General features: G+C 35.9%; 1 pseudogene; it reads right to left on the bottom strand.

Annotated features, from left to right (window-relative positions):
* Nucleotides 1–10,092: 10,092 nt before the first annotated feature.
* Nucleotides 10,093–10,252, bottom strand: LOC123954741 (annotated as a pseudogene).
* Nucleotides 10,253–13,495: the final 3,243 nt, after the last annotated feature.

Here is a 13,495-nt window from a genome sequence, read left to right as displayed (position 1 = left end):
CAATGGAACAAATCAACGAAACTAGGAGCTGGTTCTGTGAAAGAATCAATAAGATTGATAAACCCTTGGCCAGACTTACCAAAAAGAAAAGAGAAAGGACCCAAATAAATAAAATCATGAATGAAAGAGGAGAGATAACAACCAACACCAAAGAAATACAAACAGTTACAAGAACATACTATGAGCAACTCTATGCCAGCAAATTTGACAATCTGGAAGAAATGGATACATTCCTAGAGACATATAAACTACCACAACTGAACCAGGAAGAAATAGAAAACCTGAACAGACCCATAACCAGTAAGGAGTCTGAAGCAGTCATCAAAAATCTCTCAAGAAACAAGAGCCCAGGGCCAGACAGCTTCCCAAGGGAATTCTACCAACCATTTAAAGAAGAACTAATTCCTATTCTCCTGAAACTGTTCCAAAAATAGAAGGAAAACTTCCAAACTCATTTTATGAGGCCAGCATGACCTTGATCCCAAAACTAGACAAAGACCCCATCAGAAAGGGCAATTACAGACCAATATCCTTGATGAACACAGACACGAAAATTCTCACCAAAATACTAGCCAATAGGACCCAACAGTATTTTAAAAGGATATTCACCACGACTAAGTGGGATTTATTCCTGGGATACAAGGTTGGTTCAATATCCACAAATCAATCAATGTGATACATAATAAAAGAAAGAACAAGAACCATATGATACTCCCAGTAGATGCTGAAAAAGTATTTGACAAAGAACAGCACCCTTTCTTGATCAAAACTCTTCAAAGTGTAGGGATAGAGGGCACATACCTCAATATCATCAAAGCCATCTATGAGAAACCCACAGCAAATATCATTCTCAAGGGGGAAAAACTGAGAGCTTTTCCCCTAAGGTCAGTAACATGGCAAGGATGTCCACGATCACCACAGCTATTCAACATAATACTAGAAGTCCTAGCCTCAGCAGTCAGACAACAAAAAGAAATAAAAGGCATCCAAATCTTCAAAGAAGAAGTCAAACTCTCACTCTTTGTAGATGACATGACACTTTATGTGGAAAACCCAAAAAGCTCCACTCCAAAACTGCTAGGACTCATCCAGGAATTCAGTAAAGTGTCAGGATATAAAATCGATGCACAGAAATCAGTTGCATTTCTATACACCAATAGCAAGACAGAAGAAAGAGAAATCAAGGAGTCAATCCCATGTACAATTGCACCCAAAACCATAAGATACTTAAATAAACCTAAACAAGCAGGCAAAGAATCTGTACTCAGAAAACTATAAAGTACTCATGAAAGAAATTGAGGAAGACACAAAAAAACGGAAAAATATTCCATGCTCATGGATTGGAAGAACAAGTATTGTGAAAATATCTATGCTACCTAAAGCTATCTACACATTTAGTGCAATCCCTATCAAAATATCATCCATTTTTTTCAAAGAAATGGAACAAATTATCCTAAGATTTATATGGAACCAGAAAAGACCCCAAATAGCCAGAGGAATGTTGAAAAAAGAAGCCAAAGATGGTGGCATCACAATTCCAGACTTCAAGCTCTATTACAAAGCTGTAATCTTTAAGACAGTATGATACTGGCACAAAAAGAGACACATAGATCAATGGAACAGAATACAGAGCCCAGAAATAGACCCTCAACTCTATGGTCAACTAATCTTCGACAAAGCAGGAAAGAATGTCCAGTGGAAAAAAGAGTATCTTCAACAAATGGTGTTGGGAAAATTGAACAGCCACATGCAGAAGAATGAAACTGGACCATTTCCTTACACCACATACAAAAATAGACTAAAAGTGGATGAAGGACCTCAATGTGTGACAGGAATCCATCAAAATCCTTGAGGAGAACACAGGCAGCCACCTCATCTGACCTCAGCCACAGCAACTTCTTCCTAGAATCATCACCAAAGGCAAGGGAAGCAAGGGTAAAATGAACTACTGAGATTTCATTAAGATCAAAATCTTCTGCACAGCAAAAGAACCAGTCAAGAAAACCAAAAGACAACTGACAGAATATAGAAGATATTTTCAAAGACATATCAGATAAAGGACTAGTATCCAAAATCTATAAAGAACTTATCAAACTGAACACCCAATGGACAAATAAGCCAATAAAGAAATGGGCACAGGACGTGAACAGACATTTCTGCAATGAAAACATCCAGATGGCCAACAGACACATGAAAAAGTGCTCCACATCACTTGGCATCAGGGAAATACAAATCAAAACCACAATGAGATACCACATCACACCAGTCAGAATGGCTAAAATTAACAAGTCGGGAAATGACAGATGTTGTCAAGAATGTGGAGAAGGGGGAACCCTCCTACACTGTTGGTGGAAAGGCAAGCTGGTGCAGCCACTCTGGAAAACAGCATGGAGGTTCCTCAAAACGTTGAAAATTGAGCTACCCTAGGACACAGCAATTGCACTACTGGGTATTTATCCTAAAGACACAAATGTAGTGATCCAGAGGGGCGCATGCACCCAAATGTTTATAGTAGCAATACTCACAATAGCCAAACTATGGAAAGAACCTAGATGTCCATCCACAGATGAATGGATAAAGAAGAGGTGATATATATATAAAACGCAATACTATGCAGCCATCAATAAATGAAATCTTACCATTTGCGATGACATTGGTGGAACAAGAGGATATTATGCTGAGTGAAATAATTCAATCAGAGAAAGACATTATCATATTATCTCCCTGATATAAGGAATTTGAGAGGCAGCATGGCGGCTCTTGGGGGGTAGGGAAGGAAAAAATGAAACAAGATGGAATCGGGAAAGAGACAAACCATAAGAGACTCTTAATGTCACAAAACAAACAGTGTTGTTGGGAGGTGTGGGGTAGGGATTGGATGGCTGGGTTATGGACATTGGGGAGGGTATGTGTTGTTGTGAGTGCTATGAAATGTGTAAGCCTGACGACTTACAGACCTGTACCCCTGGGTCAAATAATACATTAATTGTTCATAAAATTATTGATTAAAAATATATAATCAAAGTATTATGGGAACCAGGAGAAGAAAATGTTACCTCTAATTAGGGGAATTAGATATTTCATGAAATGCATTAGTTTGAGCAAGTGACTACAGATGGTTGGCAATAGCACAAAACACCAGCTTTGTAGAGTAAATACTAAGAGAAAGTAAAGTTCAGTAATTAGTCCGGAAGGACTGGATAACACTGGGCCCTTATTTTATCTGGAGGTTCCAAATGCTCTCTCTCTGGAAGTTTTTTTCAACAAAAGTATTTGGGGTTTGTTTGTTTTATTTTGGTTTTGGTTTTGGTTTTCTGAAGGGAAGGAATATAGCCCCCTAGAATCAAACATACATGGATGCTTACATGTCTGAAAATCTAAGATTTACAGATCTTTGAACCTCTACAGAAATAAAATTCCGAAGCAGCTGTCTAGAGTGGCTGAGATTTTTCCTTTTAGCTACCTGGAAAATGTAGAGTTGTTATTTCAGGAAAACAGATGATGAATCTCATGAAGGCATAACTTTCATTTAGTCAATAAAAATGTCTGCCAACCTATTCCACCCACACTAAACAATCAATAGAAATGAAATTTTGGCCTACACAGACTGAAAATAGTAGGGCCAAACAAGGAATGATGCCAGAGAAAGATTCGATGTAAAATCTTAATTTCATTTAGAAAGTTTTCTTTATGCAAATCCATTTATATAAGCATCTTCACACAAGTTTGAGATTATTGGGTAGGCTCCCTCATTCCTAACATACAAAAGTGAACTTACTCACTACTAACTGGCTGCTCAAGGAGTGTTGATTAGAGCTCTGTTCATTATCTGTGTGTTTCTGTCGGTTCCTCTATTAGGGGATACTATCCAGGGTGCACAGACCACATCTGTGGAAATAATCAAGTGATACAAAGGTAAATAATGTTCTCAGGGAAAACAACAAAGAGTTTGTATATGAGGTTATTTAGATCTATCACAACTCTTGAAAATACAACCCTACTCCATTAGTCAGACTAACAGTAGGTCAATATAATGTATAGTAGAAAAGGCAGCAGTACAGGTTTTGGGTTTTTTTTTAAGATTTTATTTATTTATTTGACAGAGAGAGATCACAAATAGTCAGAGAGGAAGGGGGGGGGGCAGGGGAGGCAACAGGCTCCCTGCTCAGCAGAAAGCCCAATGCGGGGCTCGATTCCAAGATCCTGAGATCATGACCTGAGCAGAAGGCGGAGGCTTAACCCACTGAGCCACCCAGGCGCCCCAGCAGTACAGTTTATATTCAAATCTGTAGTGTCTAATATGGTCACCAGTAGTCACTTAAGGCTAGTAAGCACCTGAAATGTGGCTAGTCTGAACTAAAACCTGCTTTAAGTATAAATTACACACTGGATTTCAAAGACTGAGAAAGAAAAATACAATATAAAGTATCTCATTAACAATTCTTAAGTTAATTACATGCAGAAATGACAACATTTGGACACATTGGGTTAAATAAAATATATTACTAAAATTAATTTCACCCATTTATTTCTACTTTGTTTAATGTGGCACTCAAAATAGTTAAAACTAAATATCTGAAAAAAAAACTAAATATCTGGTTTGCATTAGATTTCTTTGGGACAGCACTGGTCTGAGAGATACACCTTAACTTCTCTAATGTCACCATCCACTTCTGTAAAATGGAGAAAAGAACTATTGCCTTGCCTTATTGATTTGCTGTCAAGATAAATGAACTAATGTATAGGAAAACATTTTAAAAACTATTGCACACTACTATCAAAAAGAATAATTCCTTACGAAAAAGTCAGCATAACGAATCCAAGTGGTAAATGTAACTTTTAGCTGCTCTGGCAAAGGATTTCAAAATGCCAAACAAAACTAAGAAATGTGGATTTATCCTCCAAACCTCTCAATGCTTTCAGTTCATATAAATTTGAAATGCTAATAAGCACACCAAACTATCTGACAGGCTCCATGATGGATAAACTCCTCCAAGAACAGGATAGCATTCTATGAGCACGCTCAAGGGATGAAGTAAACTATCACCCTACTCTGAGACCTGGCTTGGAATGGAAAAAGCTGTGGTAGTAGAGTCCACCTAGTGGTGAATTTATCGATGCAGGATTGGCAGTAAACAGCTGTCTGGACCCAGCAAACTCATCTTCCTTCCTCCAAAGTCAACTAGTGTCACCTCTTCTGGGACTCTCTCTCTGACGCATTCTACAACACTGGGACCTGCATTATAAAACTAACCTCCCTATAATGTAAACTGGCACAGCCACTATGGAAAATAGTATGGAGTTTCCTCAGAAATTGAAAACTGAACTACCACTACCGTATGATCTACCGTATAACCTACTTCTGGTTATATACTCAAAGGAAACAAAATCATTATCTCAAGAGATATCTGCACTCCCATGTTCACTGCAGCATTATTCATAATAACCAAGGTATGAAAACAACCTAAAGTATCCATTAACAAATGAAGAGTTTGTTTCCTTACTTTGGTTATTATGAATAATGCTGCAGTGAATATGGGAGTGTGGTATATATACATAGACATAATGGAATATCATTCAGCCTTCAAAAAGAAAGAAATCCTGTCATTTGTGACAATGTGGATGAAATTGGAAGGCATTATGCTAAGTGAAATAAGCCAGGCAAAGACAAATACCACATGGTACCGCTTATATGTAGACTCTAAAGCAAATAAACAAAAAAAAGGTGAACTCATAGAAACGAAGAAAAGTGGTTGCCAGGGACAGGGAGAGGTTGGTAAAGAGTATAAACTTTCTTTCAGTTATATGATGACTAAGGTTTGGGAACTTAATATATAACATGGTGACTGTAATTGGCAACACTATATTGTACAACTGACATTTAGTAAAAGAGTAAAACCTAAATGTTTTCACCAAAAAAAAAAGTTAATATATTAAGTGATGGATGTACTAATTCAGTGAAAGAAATCCTTTCAAAATGTATCATAAATCAAATCATCACACTGTATACTTTAAATATCTTATAATTTTGTCAACTATACCTCAATAAATCTGGAAAAAAAAGAAAGGGAAAAAAAGCAAACTCCATATATAAGAATTGCCTATTTCTGTATATGGCTTTTTATTTTATTGAGATCTTTTAAACCACATTTTTCAATCCAGACTCATGTGTTGGAGGGAACCTTTGTTTCTTGCTTTTCATGTGTCTTTGCAGTGAGACCTCCACTAGATGATTATTCTGGGCTCTCTCCACCACCCCTCACCCTTCCCTCTAATTGTGGGTGTTAGAATCAAAGCCATGCCCAGCTCTTCTCCTGCATCATTCTATTTTCTTCATGATCTGTGTACTAGATGAGAGAATATGTACGGTCTTCTCCCTACTGTGCAGTAGCAGGAGCCTGGCCCTTCGGTCTGTGGTTTCCTAGAGCTGCCCGTTGCATTGAGGGTGTATTCAAAAACTCACTTGGCTGACCTCAGATACAATCTCCAGATAACTTTATAAATATTATAAAACATTTACCTACATGTATTGGATCTCTATGTCCATATCAGCTGGTTCTAAACACAGGTGGGGGAAAAAAACTAGTAAATGAATCTCAATGCAATCCTAGAGCTATAAGTGAAGAAAAAAAAAAAAGTCGAAGAAAAAAAAAGTAAAAAAAAAAAAAAAGGCATAAGCAGCTTAAAGCAGAACATCTACCAGAAAAAAATAAGGCAGTCTAGATGTCATACCAACAAACTCCTCTTCAATAAGAAGATAATGAATAATAACAATAACTTTGTTGTTAAGTTATATTCCTGTCCCCTCATCTTCTCCTTTTTATCACAGGGGCTGGGTGTTACCCATTTTTGGGGTCTCCAAAATTAGCATCCAATAGCAGGCATGCAAATAGTTGTTTAATTAATAATTAACAGACTACACACATTATGGGTTCAACCTGGGAAGAGGAGAGCACAGAGTCTTTTCACGATAGCCAGGCTCAGAAATCAAGTGTAAGATGACATGTATGGTATGAAACAAGCCAGGAAACGCCATCCTAGGAGCAGAGGTCCAGACTGAGTCTTGACAGTGAGGTTGAGACAAGGGCCTTTAAACCTCTAAATCTTCTACAGACAAATGTCATTAAAATTAGAGGAACTGTGGAACAGTAGTTAAGACATGGGTTAAGCAGCTGAACTGTCTGCCTCAAACCCTTCTAAGCCTCTGTTTTCTCATTCATGTAAGTAAGTTAATGAAACTACTGACTTTATAGGATTTTTGAGAGAGTCAAAGAACTTAAATTTTTGTAAAGGCTTTCTTTAGTCCAGACTTATCACATAGGAAGTGCTAGATTCCTTTGTGAGAGCTAAAGCAACATCTATATTGTACACCTAAAAACATCAGTAACAGCAGTAGCTTAATTTGAACATTCCCACTTAGAACATAGATGTAAGCATGGAAAAAAAAACGTAATTGCAAGGGAAGGAGAAGACAGAGATCATGTAACATGATAGAGGTAGATCCCTCTATTAGCTAGATGGAAAATCTGTAACTGTTACCTTATCACAGAGTAAACTGAGCTATGGAGTATGTTTCACAATTTACATAGTTTATTTTGCTTATTTTTTTACATTTCTATCACAATTCTTACAATTTCAATTTTCCCCCTTAGGAACACTTGGGTGTTAAATTAGGAGTACCCCAGAGCTACCATCTTCCATAATATACCCTTTCCTCCTGATGCTCACATCAGGTCAGAAATGTGCAAGTCTATTAAGCTGGGCTAGAGTTGGGGCTGACTATAATTAAATATTACATTTTAATTATTATTCATTCCTGTTATCTATTTACAAAAAAAAACTGATATTTTTTCCTAATTTTCTCCTCTCTTTCACGTTCCACACACAGTTATCTCATGGACTCAGTTTCCCATGAAAGGAATTTAACGTGCAGAATTCTGTTGTTCTTAAACTCAAGATGGAGAGTGCTCAGTTTTTTAATCTATCCCATACTAAATGTATTCAAACACTTGGATTTACTGAAATCACAATTCTCTTTCCTAAAGCCAATATTTGATTTGGTATCCTGTAACATGCAAAGCAGTCATCCACACTTAGAAGTTCTGCAAGCTGCTATCTGTAAGATGTGTCCTTAAATTGCAAACATCTGTTTTCTCAATCTCCCTCCTCATATCCCCTAGGCAACCTATAAAGAAAAACTTCAAAGGATTTAGTAAAATAAAAATTTGCTTCCAAATTTACATTATAGATTCCCACACACCTAAGAAAAAAACTAATAAAGGTTTCATATTCAATGAGCTAAAGGTGGTGTTTAACCAAATACTCTCATCTAAGAAGGAGAATAAAATGGCAAAATGTCAAGTTCATATAATTAAACATTTTAAACTCTTTTAAAAGATCAACCAATGTATGCAATATAAACATTTTTAGTAAAGCTTAGTAAAGTTGACCAAAAACAGATAGTAGAAACTAGTTCACCTAAGGATTGCTCTCCTCTGCCCCTTGCCAAGTTTGGAGGGACTTCCTCTATCCTGATCAGTTTCATATTGCTATTTGCCAATGTGCATAGAAAACTACAAATTGTAAGGACACTTCTTCATAAATGGGTCATAATATCTGCACTTAGTGCAGCAAACTATTGGGGCAATTTCAATATAGTTTCTTATTCTATGTTTATGATTTACCATTAAAATTCCATTAGGGCACCTGGGTGGCTCAGTGGGTTAAGCCGCTGCCTTCGGCTCAGGTCATGATCTCAGGGTCCTGGGATTGAGTCCCGCATCGGGCTCTCTGCTCAGCAGGGAGCCTGCTTCCCTCTCTCTCTCTGCCTGCCTCTCTGCCAACTTGTGATCTCTCTCTGCCAAATAAATAAATAAAATCTTTTTAAAAAAAAAAGAATATTAAAAAAAAATCCATTAGAGCAAACAGCACTGTAGCCTGATAGAAATTTCTTACCAAATACTGAAAATCTAGAGTCACAACTAACTTCACTAATAATTCCCCTACAAACCTAAAACCTTAAAGGTCGGGTGTATTTTATTTTCTCCAGCCTGGTCTCCTAAAAATAAATCACAGATATATTCCTGATCTGCAATTTAATTACCCTCTGGAGACCAGCAGGTTATACTTAGAGGGTGTCATTTAGCAGCCTTTGGGGAATTGGAACCTCTTTCATTTGCATTACTTCTTTGTAACAAGAATTCAGACAGACTTGCCTTTTTTTTTCCCCTCAGAAAAAGGTCACAGTCTATCATTAGAAGCTTGAATGAGAAATGGTAACATGAATTTTTTTATGATAAAAGTTACAGGCATGGAAAACAAATAACATATTGACATTTAAAATATTCATTTTAAAAACAGAGGGCACTATGGTGTGTCATTAGCACCTTCCTCATTATTAGGTTTTCATCCATTTACAGAAGCTCTGGGTTGGAAGGGACAATAAAGGTCATCCTGTCCAACTACCACCTGATGCCTTGAAAATTTCCTTCTCTATGGTACAGTCTGATCTATTTTCTAATAAATTACTTCAATAGTCAGTGAAGAGCCAAGTCCTTACAATTTATATTGAATCTCCAATGATGCATTAGCTTTTATCACCTTTATTTTATTTGAGCCCTAGAAAACAATATTTTTAAAACTTCATAATTTTTACTTTTAATTCCTTCAACTCCTCTCTCTACTTGGCATTAATTTCTGGTTATATTTTAAATATAACTCTAACATATAACTGGAAATTCAATTAAGTCAAATAAAACATGTATTTATTTCCTTGCTTATTAGAATACTGATGAAAATAAGCACTATTCATGAATAAATGCCTTCACTATACCCATAAAAATGTTAGTGACAATTTGATGTCAAATAATTATCATGATATTAATTGCAATGATGATTACAAATTCAGTTCATATAAATAGTGTTACCCTGAACTCACCTTCCTTTCCCCTTCTATTATCTTTGATCATGTATCCCCTTCTCTTTCTTATTCTCCATTTACCATCAGATATAAACAATTGATTTTAAACAGAAATTTTTCTTTGACAGGTGGTCAAATGGCAATTCTGGTTCAAATCTAATTCTAGTGTAGGGGAGATAGTTCTACACTTAAAATTTACATTAATAATCTAGAACCTCACATACACTGACCATCATGTCTAAGTGCTAGCCCATTATCACCACCAAACTCAATTAGCAATAATCGCGCCTCGGATAAACCTCATTGGCTACGATACTGCCACTGCGCCAAACTCAGATGCTGAAAACATCTCAGATTTTTTCCTTTGATTTGACAAATATTTGTTTTGATCCTACTCAGTTCCAAATACTGTGCAACGCGTTTGGTTTACAAAGTTAAATTAAATAGCATCCAACATCAAAGAAATTTAAATGGAGGAAGACTGATAAACATAGCAAGGAAAATATGAGCAGTAGGCACAGGTGACTATGCGGGCATGGAGTAGTTGTACCCACCCCCCTACTGAGAGTGAAAAGAAGAGCTGACTCCCAAGTACTGAGTTTCAAAGGATGAACTCAAGTTAGCAAGGAAAAGTGAAAACGAAGTTCTCATCTTTTCAGGAATTGTGGGCCTGTCTCTTTTAGAAGCAGAAGTAATATTTGCTATCATCTGGTTCAATTAATCTCTTAATTGTGCAAAGAAGAGACAGTGTCTTTAAGAGCCATTTCCCCATTAATTTTTATAATTTTTTTAGAGTTTTTTAGGAAAAAAAATATGTTTATTTTTACAGGCAAGGACATTAGGCATGCATATGAGAAGTAATCTCCCAAGAGCCCCTACAAAGTATTTGAGGAATGTTAGGAGATGCTCAAGTCAGGTGTCTCTCACCCAACTGTTCATACTAGGAAAGGATATTATACCTATGACAAAAGGAAAGCACAGTGTTGAAAATCTAGGGCCTTCACACTAATAGTTCTGTGACTTTGGAAAGGCTCTTATGTTTCCTCGTTAATCAAATGAGGTGATGGCCCAAGACATTCCAAAATTCTAGGGCCATGCTGTCAAATTGTGCCAGTTCACAATATCTATTATTTGTATATGGTAAAGATTCTATAATCTGCCCAAAACCATCCAACATTAAGTGTTCCCTTTCATTAAGTTTTTAGTCCCTGACATTTTTAAGTCCATTGTGCCCCCTTTATCCAGATTTTTCTGTATTTATTTTCATTTTTTTCAAAATTCCCTACAGCTGCCTGAGCTATGATTAAGCATTTAGAAGATTTCCAATAAACTTAGCCCATAATGAAAAAGCACTCCGAACATACTTATAGCTATGAAACTAAAAGCACTAAAACCACAGTATTTATGACATTTCAAACTTCAAGCCATAACAACTCAAATTCAGAGAGAAATAAAAGCAACCCAGATGTGAAGTGAAGTGGTTAAATATTAATGTAATGAGGCTTTAAATTATAGGTCTGGAAATCTACCAAAAAAACTTTTTCTTCTTGATTTGTAGGAAAGTCATATTTAAGGTCAAATTAAGACAGATTATCTCCACCAAACCTTCATTTCATTCTTTATTTCCTCACTATATTTTTTAACCACCCCTTCCTTTTCTTATTTATTCACTAAATATCTTTTAAGTCCCCATGTTCAAAAGATACAGTAAAACAAAACAGGAAAAAGTCAACAGGACTGTTTGGTTTTTGGTTTTTTATTAGATTGGTGGGTGGGAAGTTTTGGGTTTGTTTGTTTCTATATAGAAACATTTTTCCTTCAATATTATAATAAAGGCTAAGATATAAAACAGGCTATCATTGGATGAGATCTTTAATATCTCCTGCACACCAGCATTTAATTAATGCCCAGTTCTTTCATATGTTTAATGTGTTCTCAGACAATTCAGGTTCCAATATAGTGATTGATTTTTTTATTTAAAGTAATAGAATTTTCTATATTTATTTCATCTGTTTGATAAGACCTTATGTTCCTCAGAATATATTTGAGACTATGTCCCTCAAAAAAAAAAATTCATGAACTATAATAAAATTCTTCTGCAAATTGATTTCTTTTACATTCATGTTACCCCAGAAAATAACCACATTTAAGTCCATGGCATGCTTACCAGGAGTGTAAGCCAATCTCTGGAGACCTTAACAGTAAAAAGATTTCTATATATTGAGTCACTGTTATAAGTATGATTATTAAACTAACATTATATTACTATGTATTAATTGCATTTATTTTATTTAGTTTCATTTATATAATTTTCACTATCCATCTATATAAAAAAATGAATGTCCATTTCAACTTTCCTTTTAATAATCCTTTTTGCTTCAGAAATGTCTGCTTGCTTACTATTCTGCATCTTTCTAAAAGAAACCTATGACAAAACACATTTTCACCCATTTCACTATATTCACTTATATTTATCTCTAATATATTTCAATACCACTCCACTAAATTTCATGTGTAAAAAAAAAAATGGTAAGAGCAATGCCCACCAAGCTCCTTGTTATGCAAGAATATGCAAACCACTTTGAAGAGGCAGGGTATATCTTAATGAGATAGTTACTTAGTTAAAAAGTAGTAAATGATAACACTTAAAAGGAATGTGACTTTCTGTGGAAAACAGGATGGAGCTTTCTTAAAAAATTAAAAGTACCTCTTTGGTCAGGTATCTTATGGTTCTTAGTGCTATAGTAAATGGAATCGATTCTCTAATTTCCCTTTCTGTGTTTTCAAAAAAAAAAAAATTAAAAGTAGAATTATCCTGGGACGCCTGGGTGGCTCAGTTGGTTAAGTAGCTGCCTTCGGCTCAGGTCATGATCCCAGCGTCCTGGGACGAGTCCCACATCGGGCTCCTTGCTCGGCAGGGAGCCTGCTTCTCTCCCTGCCTCCATCTGCCACTGTTTGCTCTCTCTCTCTCTCTCTCTGACAAATAAATAAAATAAATAAATAAATAAATAAAAAGTAGAATTATCCTATGATCCAATAATTCTGCTACTGGGTATTTTTACCTAAAGAATACAACAACACTAATTTCAAAAAACATGTACCCCTGTGTTTATCCCAGCATTATTTATAATAGCCAATATACGGAAGCAATACAAGTGTCTACTGATATATGAATGGATGAAAAAGATGTGGTATATATACAATGGAATATTCTTTAGCCATAAAAAAGAATAAAATCTTGCCATTTGCAACAACATGGATGAATCTAGAGGGTATAATGCTAAATGAAGTAAGTCAGAGAAAGACAAATACCATATGATTTCACTTATATGTGAAATTTAGGAAACAAAACAAAAAAAGAAAAATGAGACCAAAAAAGAGTCTTTTTAAAAGATTTTATCCATTTATTTGCCAGAGAGAGAGAATGCACAAGCAGGAGGAGCAGCAGGCAGAGGGAGAAGCCTGTGGGATCAGAAGCCTGATCCCAGGACCTTGAGATCATGACCAGAGCCAAAGGCAGATGTTTAACCCACTGAGCCACTCAGGCATCTCCAAAAAATAAGCTCTTAAGTATAG

The sequence above is a fragment of the Meles meles genome, chromosome 12 (assembly GCF_922984935.1).
Source record: "Meles meles chromosome 12, mMelMel3.1 paternal haplotype, whole genome shotgun sequence".
NCBI lineage: Eukaryota > Metazoa > Chordata > Mammalia > Carnivora > Mustelidae > Meles > Meles meles.
Note: the sequence above shows the minus strand (reverse complement) of the source record. Positions and strands in the feature narration are given on the sequence as shown.